Raw genomic sequence first — 17,067 nt, forward strand, 5'->3', positions numbered from 1 at the left:
CGCTCCATGAAAGCAGATTGTGAGGACAGTGATCATGTGTACCTACCTGAGCTACCTTTGGGCCACATTATACCAGGCACTTTACATTTTATTAACTCATTAGGTTGTCAGAAGAGCCCGATTGGAAAGGAACCGTCTCATCTCCTGACAAGGAAACTGAGCCACAGAGTGATAATCCATTTGCCCCTTGGTCCAGAAAATAAGTCTCCCTGACCCTTCTCTGTGAGAGACCCCTAGGGAGGTCTTTTTGTCATTCTCCATAGGCATCTGTTACTCTGCTGGAAAGGATCATGTGGATTAGTATGTTATCATGTCTGTGCTAGTATATTATGACTGTGGTAGTCAGCTTTCCATTACTATAACTGGTACCTGAGATAAGCAACTTACAAAGAGAAAAAGTTTATTTTGGCTGACAGTTTTAGAGGTTTCAGTCCATGATCTTTTGGCCCTTTTGCTTTGGGCCTGTGGCGAGGTAGCACATTATAATGGGTTCCTGTAATGGAGCAAAGCTGCTTATTGCATGGCCAGGAGGCAAAAAGAAGGAAAAAGAGCCTGAAGGGTCTCACAATCCCCTTCAAGTATATTCCACCAGTGACCTCCATACTGCTCACAAGACCCTACCTGTTAAAGGTGCAATTGCTCCCCAATGGGACACACCTGGGCACCAAAGCTTTACCAGATAGGCCTGGAAGGGATCCAAATTATTCATTCAAGATCCAAACTATAGCAATAACTAACCTGCTTTAGAAAAATTTTAGAAACATCAACAGTGTTTTTCTATGTTAATGATCTTTAAAGCAGCCTTTGGTCCTGTGAGCCTCTGAAATGTTTTCCTTGCAGAGGATGTACTTTGATTACGGCCATTGCTGTAATAAAGAGGCCCTTCAAATTCTTACAAGCTGCACGTGACCTGGAAGCAAGCGCCTGAAGATCTCCTTCCTATTCTATGTTGGGTTTCAGCTGCCATCTCTGTGTGCCCTAACAAAGCAGGGGAGACATCTTGAATGTTTGGGATCTTCCTCACAAAGTGGTTCATCTTCTCTTTTGGGAAAATACATTAACTGATGTCTTTGGCCAGGCACATTCAGATTTTTAAAGTCTTAGGCCATTTATGGTGTGCGTTTGCATGCGTGCATGTGTGTGTGTGTGTGTGTGTGTGTGTGTGTGTGTGTGTGTGTGTAGGTGGAGGATTAATAAATTCCGAGACCTTATCCAATGATAAAATTTTCTTGACTCTCCAAACCCAGAGACATGGAAAAGTAGGTGCAAAAATGGAACTCAAATTTTATTTGCTTCTACTGTTCCCAACTGTTGCTTAAGCGCTCCAGTGTGATGGCAGAAATCCACAAGATGGCTTAGAAAGAGCTAGGCTGGAATCATGATCAGAAATACACTTCTGCTTTCCTGTTTTTGTTATCTTCCTCAGCTTCTGTCTCTAGGTGGCATCCCATGGAATGTTTTCCTTTAAACCTAGCGCTACTTAGCAACGATGGGGGAAACTGGGTTCTGAGTGACCACTGACTGTCCTTCCCGGGCCTTAACAAGAATCCTGCTGTTTCACCAGAGCTTATAACGCTTGGCTCCACGTGTGAAATGCTCCTAGAAGTCAGGAAGTTTCCTCCTTCCTTAGGCCGTTCTGTGTTTTCTTGGAGAATGGGATGGTGACCTGTTGGTATTGGTGTATTGGGCCTAGGAACGCAGTCTGTCAAAGCACTGTGGCATGCAGCTGTGGTGAGCTGTGGTCTTCCACTTCAGCTGTGCAAAAACACCATTGTCCTGGGTTGAATTGTGCCCCCTGTGAAGTCCCAGTGTTGAAGTCCAGCTCTCAGTACCTCAGAAAGTGACCTGGTGTGGAGGTGGAGTTTTGTGGAGGTAATTGAGTTAAAATGAGATTGTTAGGTGGGCCCTAAACCAGCGTGGCTGATGTCCTTCTAAGAAGAAGAAATGTGGATACAGACATGTAGCGGAGTGATGAAGGGAAGGCTCAGGGAAAAGATGGCCACCTGTGGGACAGGAGGAGACCTGGATCCTTCCCCATGGCCTCAGAATGGAACCGATCAGGTGCATGGTGAGTGATCCTCATCCTGCAGCTGTATCCCAAGATGCTTTCCACTGACAGCCTGCTTCTGCTTTCTCCTTTAACCGTCTGAAAGTAAGGATCCAGCTGTAATGGGCTGGATTATGCCTCCCCAAATCATGTTGAAGTCCTCACTTCCATTTTCTCAGAATGTGGCCTGTTTGGAAATGGGATCGTTGCAGATATAGTTAGTTAAGATGAGGTCTTAACTGGAGTAGGGTGAGCCCTTAATCCAATCTGAATAGTGTCCTTATAAGAAGATAACGTGAAGACATAAGGGAAGAGGACCGTGTGACAGCAGGGACAGAGGGTACAGTGACACAGCTGTGGGCCAGAGGGCACCAAGAGCTGCAGCAGCCTGCAGAAGCCAGGAGTAGGTGAGGAAGGAAGGATTCTCCCCAGGGTCTCAGAGGGAGCAGGGCCCTGCTGACCCCTTGATTCCAGACATCTGGCTCCCACAACTATGCGAGAACAGCCACTCAGTTTATGGTACTTTGTAGTGCACCCCTGGAAAGGAATACACTTCTTACATCCGGGGACCACTAAAGCCTCTTGGGTTTTGGGATGCAGTGTCATGCCTGCCATGGTTCATGGATTGGGGTTTCTTTTTTTTTCTTTGTAGTACTGGGGATTGAACGTAAGGCCTTCGCATTGAGCTACATCTCAGCTCTTTGTTTTATTTTGAGACAGGGTTTCACTAAGTCACTAAGCTGCCCGGGCTGGGCTCCAATATGTGATCCTTTTGCCTCAACCTCCTGCAGTGCTGAGATCACAGGTGGGCCCACCAGGCCAGCCTGGGCCTTTTATTACTAATCTGCTGTGTGCCTTGTTTCTGCTGGGGCATCTGTCTTGTCCTAGGAGAAAAGTGGCCCGTCTCCTGCATGGCTTGGCTCTGGCAAGCCATTGTGAAGTGCTGAATTCCAAGGCTCTCAAAGGAGTTCAGCCTCGGCAGACAGAAACTGGCCCTTAGAAGAGTCTAGAGACCCTCGTGGTGGTGTAATAAAAGTCCACCAAATGCTACCGACCCTACAGATGCATCCTTTCCTGGCATTCTTGCCTCCAAGGAAACCCAAGACCTGTGTGTTGCTTCTTTTCTAATTGAGCCAGTTGTTGTGTATTTGCTTTTAAATGTCTGAGGTAGTTCTAGGCAACCCCCTCACCCTTCACTTGGTTTCTTACATCTCAGATGCAAAAACATGAACCCTAAGAAGAAGGGCGTTGGGCTCAGACTGTGCTGACTCCTCCCCGGCCTTGATTTATAGACCTGCGGGGCCCTAGGCACTGTTTAACCTGCACTGCACTGATTTCCACATCCATAAAATGGGATCGTAACAGCGCCTCCTCCAGGGGAGAGATGTACATCTAATAAGCGATGTGTCTAGGCCTTTTTTGGGTTTGAAAGGAGCTGATTTTGTATAATAGGTATTGTTTCCTGGAGCATAGAGTACATATAAATCAACTCTGTGCATCCTGCAGAAGCTAATGCATCTGAGGCCTGCGGCTGGTGGTGTGAGTGAAGCATTTAGTGAATGCTGACTGTCTTTGTCCCCTGAAACCCAGTGTGCTGGTGACATCCTTTCCCAGTGCAATGCTCTCTGTTACTGCTTCAGAGTCTACCCCAACCCTTACTTAGTGTGTGAGCCTCTGCTACAGAGAACGCTAAGCCAGTCTTGGACATCATTCCTCAGCTGTCTTGAAACTTCCTTGGACTGAGAGCCCCAGGGAGCCAGTCAGATGCTGAGTCTGGTGCCAAAGAGGAGGAACAAGTATTGGAGTACTGAAGGTGAACCAGGCACTAGAGAGCGTAGGGACGGAGTCCTGGAAGGGCCCCTTCTGCCTTCTGTCTGGGAACGCCAGCCTTAATGGATTTGCATCCAGCCCACATGTGCTTGAGTGGCCACAGTCTACATGTCCTCGCTCTGCCAGACCTTGCACCATTAAGTACCTAAGTGGATTTTGCTTTATGTCTTCCATGGCCTTTCCAGGCTCCGAGAGTGAATGTTCCCCTCCACCCTCTCTATATTGGCTGGAAACCAACATTGCTCCCTGTGGTCTTACTGTAGGCTTGTGACTATCTTCCAGAGCCCCTTTCCTTCCCAGATGTGCATTTCATGCCTCAGACCCCAAGGTGAGAAGAGTCCTTCAGTTCTGAGGTTGGAATCACACATTCACAGGTAGGCACCTGGCAGGTACCGATTCCAGGTTGTCTGGCTACACTTGGCTGAACATGAATTTGGCCTGATAAGAACTTTTCTAAAAGGCTCCTGCTGGATAGTTTTTTTTCAGATGCCAGTAATTTTTTACTAGGTAGAGAAAGACAAAGTTCTCTCACTCTCTGGGTGTATTAGTTTCTTAGAGCTTCTGTAACAAAATACCACAAACTGGATGGCAGAAAACAACAGAAACACTCTTTCTCAGTTCTGGAGGATAGATACCTGAAAGCCAGGGGTCAGCAGGCTCTAGGGAAGGGCCCTCCTCGCCACTTCCTGGCTTCTGGTGGTTGTGGGCCATGCTGGCGATGCTGCGCTCCAGTCTCTGTCTTCATTGTCACATGATCCTAGGCCTGTGTGCATGGCTCAGTATCTCTGAGCTCCTCTGTCCACATTTCTTCTTTTTCTGAAGGTGCTGTCATGGGATTAGGACTCCACTTTAGTATGACTTCATTTTGGCTTGAAGATAACTTCCAAAACCCTGTTTCTGAACCTAGTCAAGTTCACAGATCCCGGGGCACTCACTAATCAACCACATGCACTGGCTGAGCACTGAGGAGGTGAGGCTGCCCCCCCTACCCCACCAAGACCTTGGCTTAAACTTGACCCCATGTGGGCCCCATGGGGTGAGGATTCTTGCTGCATGTACTTGGGGTATTTCATTCTTTGTTTTACCCCTCCCTGTAGAGGATGGAGGTTAGGGAACAGGACCATGTGTGTCCATAGAATGGGATTGGTTTGGAGGCCAAAGAATAGGGATTTACATGAGAAAATAAATAAACATATGTATTTTTAAACTGGCTATATAGACTTTTTCTTCCCTCACCTGGCACCTTGATTGGGCCCTTGTCTTGATGAAAAGCTCCTCTGAACATAGTGAGTGTATGCAACAGCATGTGAAAGTGCTGTGCCTTCCACAGCCCTAGGGTGGACAAGGCGCTGTGGACCAAATGCAGTGTCGAGTGGCTTTCTCCTTTCAGCCCTACTTGGAAGCTGGGGAGCCTCTAACTGGGGTCCAAGCCAGACTGGACTGCAGCTGGTTGTGTTGGCCCCACACTGGGACACTAAAAGCACGAGTTGGTTGCCAATGCTTATAAAGCGGAAGCTTACACGTAAAAATTGGGATCAGTGGGTTTTCTTTAAAAAATCAGATTTGACATAAAAGAAAGTTATCTGCGCTTGGAGAGATTCCTGTTCACTCTGCGTCTTCCCTGCATTTCACCATCTTGCTCCTTTGAAGGCCTCTAGTATATCTTTAATTCCGGGATGCACATTTCCGCCCACGGTTTCTGATAGGCTAAGAAACCACGGTGTCTTAGTTTAAGTGACAGAGTGTTTTCGTTCTTAGTGTATGTGAAATAATGGCAGGCTTTGCCTTGGTGGCATCTTAGATTCAGTGAAATATAATGATTTCCTGTGATTGCTAGCATATGATGTTTCCACCAAGGGCACCGAACATTTCCAGACAGATTAATGCACCATGTGTGTGTTTTCTTTAGGGGTCTGTGCTGGCAGGGAAGGAGAGAGAGGGTGCAGGGTAGGAGGGACTTGGCTCTGAAGCCACCCTGCCTGCAGCCAGACCCAGCTCTCTCCCCTCCGAGCTGTGTAACATGGGCAAGGCACTTTGCCTCAGTTTCCTTCTCATCCCAAAGGATTTGGGGGAAGACAGAATAAGCCAAACCCTCGAAATCTCTAAGCAGCTGGCACATAGTAAGCACCCAATGCACATTAGCTGTGTTCTGATGGGCGGCGAGGTCGTATTTCTGGTTTCCATTCCAGGTCTGTCACTTCCCCTCTTGGAGCCCCAGTTTCCTTGTCTGTGAGATGGGCACAGGCGTGAGAAGGGATAGCATGAGAATAGACCCAAAGGTGCTAATGTCTGGTGCTTCACAGGCACGTAGGCAAAGAAGCTTTCCAGTCTTGTTTTCTCTCCCCGCCAAGGATGTGTAGTTCCTCATGAGGCAGAGTGAGTGTTCCGGTGTCTTTGTCACTTTCCTCTTTGCTGGGACACCATACCCGGCACTCATAATTTAAAGGAGCACAGGTTTATCTTGGCTCACAGTTTCAGTCCATGCTTAGCAGGCTCCAAGGCAAGAAGGGCACGGTGGGAGGGTCTGGCTGGAGGAAAGCTGCTTACATTGTGTCGGGTAGGAAGCAGAGAAAGAAGGGAGGAGCAGGGCAGGGAGACAGACCCTTCCAGGCCATGGCCCGTGATCCACCTCCATCCAGGCCCCACCTCCTAGCAGCAAGTCAACTGAGGGCTCCATGGTCCAGTCACCTTCCATAAGCCCTGCTGAGTGCATGAAGCTGGGGGGGGGGGGCGGGGCGCATTCCAGATCCTAACCACAGCCCATTATAGTCAGAGTTTTAATCCAGGATCCTTGTGGCTTTTTCAGGTATCACAGATGGGCTGGATAACCAGTCACAGATTCCCCTTCCTACAGGTTGTCTAAGCTAAGGAATGTAGACTGTTCTGATTTAGAAATACTGTGGATGTTCAGGCCCAAATGAGCATCTCTCTGTCCCTGAACTGTTTTTAGGTAATAGAGCGCCAGGACCTTGTGACACCTGGTTCTGAGCAGTAGGATATGGTTCTGAGCGCCTGGGATGGGGGTGGTCCAAGCCAATGGCAGTGCTTCTGGCCCCCACTGACCAGAGGTGAGGAGGATAAGACTTGTACCAGGGCGCCTTGTGGCCCCTTCTGTGGAATTGGGACCGAAGACCCCAGACTGTCTCACTGGGGAAGAAGTTGAAAGAGTCCCTGGAGGTAAGGCTTCCTACAGACTGGGGGAAAACTGGGAGGAACAAACTTAATTTAGAATCTTCCTGGAGAAGAGCAACTTCCTCATTTTCAAAGTCACCAAATCTCCCACTTATTAGAGAGTTTTACTTTGTTATTTCGTCAGAGCTGCCTGGCACATGTCCCTGCCATTGCTGTCCTAGCCTTGCTCTGGCAGTGACGTGCCCTTGGGAGGGTGACTGTCAGAATCCCACCAAGCCCCTTCCAGCCTCCCCATCCCTTCTTGGTGGCAGCTGCAGTTCGGGGCTTGGCACTGCTGTATTGAAACCACCCATTTAAATGCCAACATTGTCATCAGCCAAGAGCCTCGTGGCATAGAGGTATCTTAAAGTCATCTTCGAAATCAACTCTTGGCACAAATACCAGCCTCATTCCATCTTGCCGGTCCTCGTCACCACTTCAAGCGAGCTCCGTTATCAGAGAGCTCTGTTATCAGCACCGAGTGCTGCCTTTTCCTGCCTCCAAGCACAGAATCTTAATGAAACTGCTCTCTGCTCAGGGGAGGCTCCTGTCCCCCTGTCTCTGGAATAAATGTGTCTGGGTCCACCTGGGCCCCCGTCACTCAGGCTCACTCGCTTTGCCAGGACTTGGCTGCTGTAACGGCAAGATGTAGTCAGTGGTAACAGGCTCGGTAATTGCTAATAAAATTTAAATGGCTGCAAAAATCACAGAACATCAAAAAAAATTTCTTTTTCCTGGCACAGCCAGACAAATCTTGCTGATCCAAGTGAGGCTGTGGCTGTGGAGTCTTTTTATTTTTTATTTTTGAATGCAGACTTGTACTTCCAGCTGCAGCACAGCAAGTGTGCACTTGTTTAATGCTTTTTTAAAAAACAATCCAGAGACAGATGAAAAAATAATAATTAACAAAAAGAGGATGTGATGCACCCCTATCACGCAGACACATGACTGGAGCCATTCTTTTGCCAGTTACACTCAAGATTAGTTTTCTGGAGGTTTAGCATGGGTGGGGATGGAGATAAAGCACCTGTGAGGTCAAAAGGTAACAGCATACCTCACTTTAGAGAAAGCATTTCAGAAACTTTGAGATATTGACATAGTGCCGTAAAATGGTGGGAGGATCGTAGGCAGGAAAGCTGTCCTGGTTTGTAGAATCAGTGGCTGGAAGAGAAGGAACTGAATTAGGTCTCATGCAGGTATTCTGCGTTCTGCAGCACATCAGAGCCTCGGGTTAATTCCAAATTAAAATGCAGTGTCTGCCTCTCCTGGAAAGGCGTCATTTGCATGTACCTGGGTTGTTGATTTCAGTGACCTTTGCCCTTTATTTGGGGAGAAGCAGACAGTCACTGTCCTGGATTCTCCTTGGGATTTAAATACGCAGGGTCTGGCGAGCCTCTTGGCTCCTTCTGGCTGTTGCTCAGTGAGAGCTGTTTGCTTCTCCCATGTTTTGGGGACCTAGTGCTGAAGCCCAGGATATTCAGGGGCTGAAGAGAATAGAATATTCCTTTCTTTGGAGGAAGGAGGCAGAGAGCTGTGAAAGGGAGCTTCCTGCGTGGATCAGACACTGTTGGAGAGTGCATGGTCACAGCGAGGAGGTTTCTATGACCTGCTTTTCCCCTTGGTCCTTTTAGACACCTGGGTGAGTGAGAGGTGACCGTGAGGCGGGGTCCTGCCATAGCTGTGCTCCCCCTGAGCCTGTGCACACCCCTCCTCATGACTCTGCTGCCTGCCCTTGGACCATATCCTTAGACCTTGTTGAGCTCTGAGCCAAGGGACTTGGTGCTGCATACACCGCATATTCCCATGGCCTGCTGCCCGAAGGACAGGCAGCCTGGTAGGCAGCCGAGTGAAGCTGCCAGATGACCGGGAGCAGGTGGTCTTGCTGTGGAACTCGCCAGTCTCTGCCGGTTGGTGTCTGTCCTCAGAATCCAAGCCGGGATTGCTGCAGCTCCCTGGAATGCAGGTCCCTGGCCAGTCTGCTGCTGCGAAGGCGGAGAGTAAGCGCTTACCTGCTGCCCATAATCAGTGGTTTTCTGTGGTGCAGTGGTGACAGTGCTGGCTGCCTCGATTCACCCCCGTCCCAGTCCCCGCTGCTGCTCAGGGGCTCCCTGAGCCTTCTGAGGTGGACATGAAGGAAAAGCACTGTCCTGTCTCTTTTTCACCATTTAGCGTTCTGGGTGCTCTGGTGTCTCAGTCTGTTCCAGCTGCTGTAACAAATTGCCAAAAGCGGGGTTCTTGGAAATACCTGCTTCTCAAAGTTCTGGAGACTGGAAGTCCAGGATCAAAGTGTGGCAGACTTAATATGTGGTGGGGTCCCCATTTTTTGGTTTGTGGACAGCTTCATCTTCTGGTTGTGTCCTCATGTGGCGGGAGGGGTGAGTGTGCTCCCTCGTCCTCTCTTATAAGAGCACTGATGTCATTCACTTGGCCTAATCAACCTCCAAAGCCCGCACCTCCTGATACGGTCCCGGGCCGGGGGGTTAGGTTTCAACCTGTGTATTTGGTGAGACTAACGTTCAGTCTGTAGCAGCCATTCGAGTGGTGAGTGTTTGGCTGTCCCAACTTTGGGGACAGGCTGCGAGCAGTCTGCCACTGCAGATGCTGAGATGCCATTGAATGTCCAGGACCTGGGGGTAGCAGCAGGAGAGACAGGTGGGGGATCTCAGACTGAGATGTGGGCTGGGCCCTTGTGGAAGGAAAGAGAAGGAGGAGGAGGAAGAGGAGAAAGAGAGGAAGAGAGGAAGGAAGAGGAAAAGAAAGAAAATGAGCAGGAGGAGAGAGAAGAGGAGGAAGAGGAGGAAAAAAGGAGAAAGGAGGAAGAGAGGAGGATGAGGGAGAAGAGGTGGAAGAAGAAGGGGAGGAGAAAGAGGAGGAGGAGGAGGAGCAGGAGGAGGAGCCTAGGACGCAGTTCGAGTCCCAGGATGGTTTGGGCAGCCTGTGGTGAGTCCTGGAGCCACAGATGCCGATTGGAGAAGTGCTGGATCTCGAAGAGACAGGGCTGTCTTAGTGTGGCCACTGCACCCGGTCACCGGCCAGGAGGAGTGGCTTTGGCCTCGCTGTGGTGCTGAATCTGGAGGGACAGTGACTGGAGCCGTCAGACCACTGTGTTCCCTGCCCCTGAAAAGTGCTCCAAACCACTGATGACCTCTGTTTGTGTATCCATTCATTCATTCAAAAAAGATTTATAGAGCATCTACTATGTGCTCAACCGTCATTGGAACTCGAGGATAATGGAGAGCTGGGAAACCTTGTCTAACAAGATGCCTAAGTCTGATGAAGGGAGGAGTCAGTGAACAGGAAGTTGCAGTGGAGGTGTTCAGTGTGTGTGCACTGGGAAAGGGGTTGTCTGTATGCTGTGGGATCCCAGGGGAGGGACCCCAAGACGTACTGGGGCACCCGGGTGTAGGGTTCCTGGAGCCTCTGGAACTGGCAGGGAAGGATGTGTGCACTCAGCAAGCAGCATGGCGTAGCCCAGTCCGGCTGCTGTGAACAACCAGCCACAGCCTGGGTGGCTCAGATGACAGACATTTATTTCTTATGGTTCTGCAGGCTGAGGTCCGCATAGCCCAGTTTCAGGGAGATCGCTGTCCTCTGCGCAGACTTCTGGTTTTTCGCTGTGTCCTCACATGGCAGAAAGGGGGACTGCATTCCCTGTCCTCGTCATGCCAACCGTACAGGGGAACTGAGCCCATCATGAGGGCTCCACCATCGTGACCTGGTCACTTCCCCTGGAAGCCCGGTAATAGGGTCATGTAGGGTTCAAAAAGTGAATTTTGGGAGTCCTGAAACATTCAATCCGTTGCAGAATGGAAGAAGTCTCAGGGAAAGAGGAAACCAGAATACAGCCCCGTGGGTAGAAGGAAGCATATTTAGCTTTGCACAGAGTAGGGAGGAAGAGGAGAAATGTTCAGGGGGTGCTTGGATAACCATATGCTGGGTCGATCATGTACCGCCTTGAAAGCCATGGGAAGGATGTAGCTGTGTTCTTGATGGGCAAGACCATGGCCTCCAGAATCTGACGAGTGGACCAGATTGTCCTCAGTTTTCAACTCCTTCCTGGCTAGGTGACCTTGAGCAAGTAACTTAACCTTTCTGTACCTCAGGTGCCACCTCTGTGAAATAGATTAGTTCCTGTGTCTCAGCTCGTGAAGATGAAGTGACTCTCTGGAAAGCCCCCAGAGCAGTGGCCACCACACAGTAAGCATTCAGTGATGTTAGCTGCGGTTCCTGTCATGACGTTGCATTTTAAATTCTCCTAAACAGAAGTCATGGTGAAACGGTCTCCGGTGCTTTCCTGCTGTCATCTGACAGTCACCACAGTAACCATAATGCACGACTAATACATTTTCGGAGAGAATGAAGCAATATTGCAGGGCTCAGCACAAAGCTGCTCAACGCGCCACCAATGAAAACAAAATAAAGTTTTCTTTGAATTTTCCCCCGAATAACAATGGGATGAAAGTCTGAGCTGTCACCCTGGGCTCCCCGGTGTTAGGGACAGCCACCAGCCAGAACTTCTCAGGGTGCTCGGCAGCTCACCCGACTCATCCCTTAGCATAGACTTGAGGATAATGCAGAGCCTGCTGCATAGAATTTCCAAAATAGTGGAGCCCGGGAATGCACCTTTACAAGCAACCCAGGTGGCCTGGTGGCTGCTGCAGCCCTGAGCCTGTTTGTTCTAGGAGTAGACTAAGAGTCTCCATGAATGGGGACGTTGCATGGACAAATCTTGCAGTATTGGCGCCTGTCGATGAGCAGGCAGAAGGGGCGCTCGGCAGTGTGTGCCTCCTCCAGTCCAGCAGGGAAGAGCATCCTAGGGAGGGTGTTGGCCTCAAAACCTAACCGTTCTGATTGGAGAGTGCTGAGTAGTATGATCGGCATTGGTGGGGTTAGTGCTTTATTTTGCATCTAGTGTTCCTTCCTGCATATCATCTCCTAAAGAAATCAGATGGATCATCACAGGTCTGCTCACTGCAGTGCCTGGGAGAGAAAATGACTTCATCTGAGCCAGAAATGAAATTCTCAGCAAGAGGTGCCTGGCCCCGGGAAATCCCAACGAGAAACGCTAACAAGATTATGTCCCATTGGACAGTGGGCATCTCTGGGAGGTGGGATGCTGGGTAGTTGTTCTTTTCTAGCTTCTTAGTATTTTTGCACAGGAAATGGTGTGTAGCACACTAGTGAGTATGCAAGCCTGGCACTGGCTGGTGTGTGTTTGCCCTGGTTCCTTTGTATACTGGGCACGTTGTTTAATCTCTCTGTGCCTCAGTTACCACTCTGTGAAATGAGATAATAACACAGCACTTATCTCATAGAGTTTAAATACATTCACACCTGTTAAGTATTTAGGGCAGCGCTTAACCTTGGTTCAGCTCTTGAGAAGAATTAGCCACTATTGTTAATAATAACACCATCTTTTAATACATGCAGCTGGTAATCCTGGGGTGGTAAAGAAAAATAAAAGTGTAAGGAGAAAGGCTTGCCAAGTCCTACAGACGAATGTGTGAAGGGTCTAGAATATCTCTCATAAGGACCAAAAGACATTTACTAGGATCCAGCCCTCTCATCTAAGGCCTTTTCATCTCTCCAGGGAGGGAAAGGACTCCTACCAGTGCCTTACAAGCTGTGCTTCTGGAGTGGCAAGGAAGGAGAGAGGAGTGCACAGAACACTGGGGACTTTGGACCTGGACTCTTCTAAGCAAGCAGCTATGAGTCTGTTGTATAAAATTATCCACTGGGCTTTGCCTATGATGTTATTTTCCCTGAGAGTTCTGTGGGAAGCAGATGCAAGGATTGGTTCTCACCAAACACACTCCTAAGCAGCCTTTTTCTTTCTTTTTCACTTCAAAATCAGTACCCTAATTGTCCTTTTCCAGAACAGAGCTCACCTCCAACTCTCGGAGCATGGAGCACTCAGAAATTTATTTCTTATAACGAGCTCTAAAGATCGCAGTGGGATGTTGTAGGTGTAGATGACATTATTAGAAGTTTTCAGGCTCATGAGTTCAGGTCCCAGTGTCCCTCATTGCTGGCTGTGTGGCTGGGCCAGTGTCCGTCCCAGTCTAAGGCATGAATATGAGGCCATGCATGTAGACAGCAGCAAGGCTGCTATTCTGTAATCGGGCTGGTGAACCTCTGCTTAGAATCTTCCTCCCAAGACCCCTGAGGAAAGTTTCTAGAACAGGCTTGTCCTTGGTGCAGATAGCTCCTAAGTGGCATTGCTGAGGTCGCTTTTCAGTGCCACTGACGTGCACCAGTAGGAAATCACACTTTTTACCATCACTGAAAAATGCTGAGTACCCTGGAGAAGCTGCAGCCCTTTTTATAAGGAATCACTCTGATGCTGGCAGTTAACTGTCCTCAAACAGAGGCAGATGGAGTTCCTATGGGGCCCAATGATTCCACATTCTTTCCATTGCCTCTCAGGGCATATTGCAGAAGAAAATATAAACCGTGATGTGTAACTATATAATCATACTCTGATGCAAACCGAACTTTGGCCAATGTACATAACTATGAAAACAAAACATATATGAAACATGCTTTCCCTGGGCTATTTAATGTTCTAGGTCTTGTGCAAGGTCCCTCAGCCCCATTTTCTGCATTTCCAAAATATTTGGTTTTTTATTTCAGACAGTGAGAGTACAAAGGCAGATTTGTGTCATCACTTAATTTGTTAATTCTTCCAGACTTTTTTCTCCTGTCAATCAATAAGAAGTCTTTTGGCCTTGAGGAAAATTATGGAGGAGGAGCATCTGTAATAGCTAAGCCTGTGTATGACTGCAGAGGACAGGAATAAAATCAAAGCAAAATGAATAACTTAAGAGCTATACAGTGCCTCTGAGTGTGAATTCGGCAGGCTGTAACTGAGCAGGGGATGGGATAGGTGGGGAGCAGGCTGGTTTCTGTTCTTGAACTTGGGTGGACCTTAGAGCTTAGGATTTTGCCTCTCTAAGCCTTCTGTTTCTTCTAAATAGAAACCTACCCTCTGGCGCCTTTCCAGAAATAATTATTTACAGGATCAACATCATTTTCACTTCTCTGCTGGTAGAAATACAGAATTGTAAAACATTAACAGAAGTGGATGGATGGATGGATGGATATGGATGGATGGGTAGGTGATGGATTGGTCAACGGCTGGGTGAGTGGGTGGGTGGATGGATGGATGGAAAGATCAGTTGTTGGGTGGAGTGTGAGTAGATGGATGCTGAGAGGATGGGTGGATGGGTGTATGTATGTATGTATATATAAATGGATGGATTAATGGGTAGGTTAGTGCACAAATGGGTCAGTGGATGGGTGGATAGATCTAGAGATCAGTGGATAAAGGCAGAGACCTCTTACTCTATACCCCCATCCTCTCCCAGAAGTCTTTCCTCCCCTTCTTCCTAGGCTAAGTAGGTGTTCTGGCCTTTGGAAATCTCAACAAGAAATGCCACCAAGATTATATCCTTTTGGCTCCTGTAGCACTACCTTTCTTCACCTTTGACTTGTAAACAGATGTAATAAAAAGCTATAGCCCTTTTTATAAGGAATCACTCTGATGCTGGAAGTTAACTGTTCTCAAACAAGATTGCAGATGGAGTTTCTATGGGGTCCACTTCTAGCACAGTGGCAGCTCAGGACAGCCAGGAATGGGCTTGCATGCATCTTATTCACGGTTACCCCACACCAAACAATGTCAGCTCCTGGCATGTGGGAGATCCTCAGACACACTTGTTGAACAGATCGGTGGAAGAACAATGACTGTACATAAAGCCTTGTTGCTTTCTTATCTCCTTCTCTCTCCTTGCTCCTCTATCCGAGCAGGTTTTTCCTACCAAGGAGCCAGATGAGATTGCCAAGAAGGAATAGGATTCCTCCCACCTGCAACACACATGTGCGTGCACACTCTGTCTGTGTGTCTCTCCTGTACTTTTCTCAGGGCTTTTCACTGTAGTAGCTAGTCTTCCCATTCCACCTCCCGGACCCCAATTCTGGCTTGTGAATTAATTATTCTTCCAAAGGTACATATTTTTCCAAGTTCTCTCTCTGATCCTTTGAGTCCAAGGGGTGTGAATTCTGGAGAGCTCTCTCTCTCTCTCTCTCTCTCTCTCTCTTTCTCTCTCTCATCAGCTCCTGCCATTGTATCCTGACGTTTTGTTTGGATTTAAAGACAGAGTCAGGGCCTAATGAGGGGCTTTCATGTTCAGAAACAGCGGGCATCTGGAAGCCTCCACACTTAATTCCAGGTTTGTAGGGTGACTCGCTGTGTTTAGCACAGTCCCAGAGAGGGGCAGGCAGCACCACTGGCCCTTCAAGTGCCTGAGTGACCTTGGTGTCCATGTGAAACCAGGATACTAAAAGACAGTTGGCTGTGGTTTTCGTAGTGTGTTTTGCTATGAAGAACTAACTCTTGCTGTGAGAGAGCACTCTGGCTGTTCTAGGTCTTAGTTTGCCCATCTATCGAGTGACTTGATCTTCTCCGTGCATCCTTAAAACTGCAGCCGTCTGTATTATTTCATGTCCTCAAGACAGAGTAGTTCTGTGGCACACAAGCATACACGCGTAGGAATGGGTTTAGGTCATCCAGGATTGTGCAGAATGGTGGAAGCCTAAGTGAGCATGTGGTATAGACACCCTGGGGTCAGATGGCCTAGGTTTGAACATTGCTGAGACTTCATGAACCAGGCATTGTGCCTAGTACTCTGCATGGCTGATTTCATTTGGTCCTCATGTCGCCCCATGAAGTAAGCCCTACTGGTATCCCGTGTATGCAGGTGGAGAATGAGTTGAGTAGTGCTGGCCAAGGCCCTTGGGTGGCAGGGCCAAATTTTGAAAGCCGACCTTTTTAAGAGTGAGCCTGGAACCCCTCTGCTCTGCTGCCCCCTGCAGGTAAGTGAGTGACATGGCCACTCTGTGTGGGGGAGATTTTCAGGGTTTGCTAGAGCTCAGGGTACATAGTATCCTATGCAACAGTTTCCTCTCTGCAAAAAGAGTGGATTTTATGTGCCTGAAGTCACGAATGACTTTGGGCTTTAGGCCTTGGAGGGTGCACCAGGGGCTTAAAGCATCAGAACCTTGATGGGTGTCTCTTTTAGAGACACTTTGCCGACTCCTGACTAAATCAGCAGCAGGCACTCTCAGGGCTCTCTGTGCTAAAGATGTCTGTCAGGTGCCCAGTACTTCTCCATCACCCCCAGGACCCTTCCTGCAAAGCAGTCCAGACCTCTTTGAACTTTATGTGCATTCAGAAGGCCTGGGGGCTTGGGACAGTGCAGACCCTGAGCCAGTAGGTGAGGGCCAAGGCTGATTCAGCTTCTAACAGGCCTGCAGGTAGTTGGTGGTGCCGCTGCTCTGAGGTCTACACTTGCAACCTTGAGGGTCCAGAGCATGGTTTTCAGGGGGCTAAGCTGCTATACTAGAATGGCCTCAAGTCCTCAGGAGGTAGCTTCTGAGGACTCTCCTGGGAGATTTTCCATCAGCAGGACTCCAGTGGGACTCAGAAAGCTTCAGGTGTTCCAGGTACCATACTGTGAAAAATCCTACCCTGCTCAGTGGTTTCTGTGATCGTCAGAGCCCCGCCTGGTTTAAGACCACCTTGGGAAAGATTAGTTCATGGGTCTGGGGGGAGACCAGGTGCTTGCTGTGTCCTATTTGGTTGAGTCTGATCCACCCTCATCTTTGAAGATTTCTTCGTGCAATTACTTCTTCACATCCTTAGCTGTAGTCTCTCTCCTAGACCCAAACTGTCCTCAAACCAGAGTCCAACAGCCCTTTCTTCCCTGGTATAATCCGATGTGACTCCTTGCCCCTGTGCAGCCTGTCTTTTGTACCCATCAAAGTAATACATTTGGTCTGGGAAAAGTGTCTGGGAATCTCTTAAGTATTAGATACAGCAAGTGTTTACATCCATCCTTACTTGACCTTTGAGAAACGAAGGACACCAATGACCATATCCTCCTCTTCCCTCCTTTGCTTGCTGGATTCTACCCCATCACCTCTGGGATGGCTGCTACCTTTTTGTGTCTCCGTCCCAG

At 48.6% G+C, this 17,067-nt stretch overlaps 1 protein-coding gene across 5 annotated transcripts in view; it reads left to right on the forward strand.

The window, feature by feature from the left end:
• Positions 1-17,067, forward strand: part of Ldlrad3 (low density lipoprotein receptor class A domain containing 3) — a 252,219-nt gene that overhangs the window by 81,163 nt on the left and 153,989 nt on the right. The gene's annotated exons all lie outside the window — the stretch shown is intronic.

Source organism: Heterocephalus glaber, unplaced genomic scaffold, assembly GCF_053883595.1.
Source record: "Heterocephalus glaber isolate CG9 unplaced genomic scaffold, H.glaber_assembly_v1.0 deba00000594, whole genome shotgun sequence".
In the NCBI taxonomy this organism is placed as follows: Eukaryota; Metazoa; Chordata; class Mammalia; order Rodentia; family Bathyergidae; genus Heterocephalus; species Heterocephalus glaber.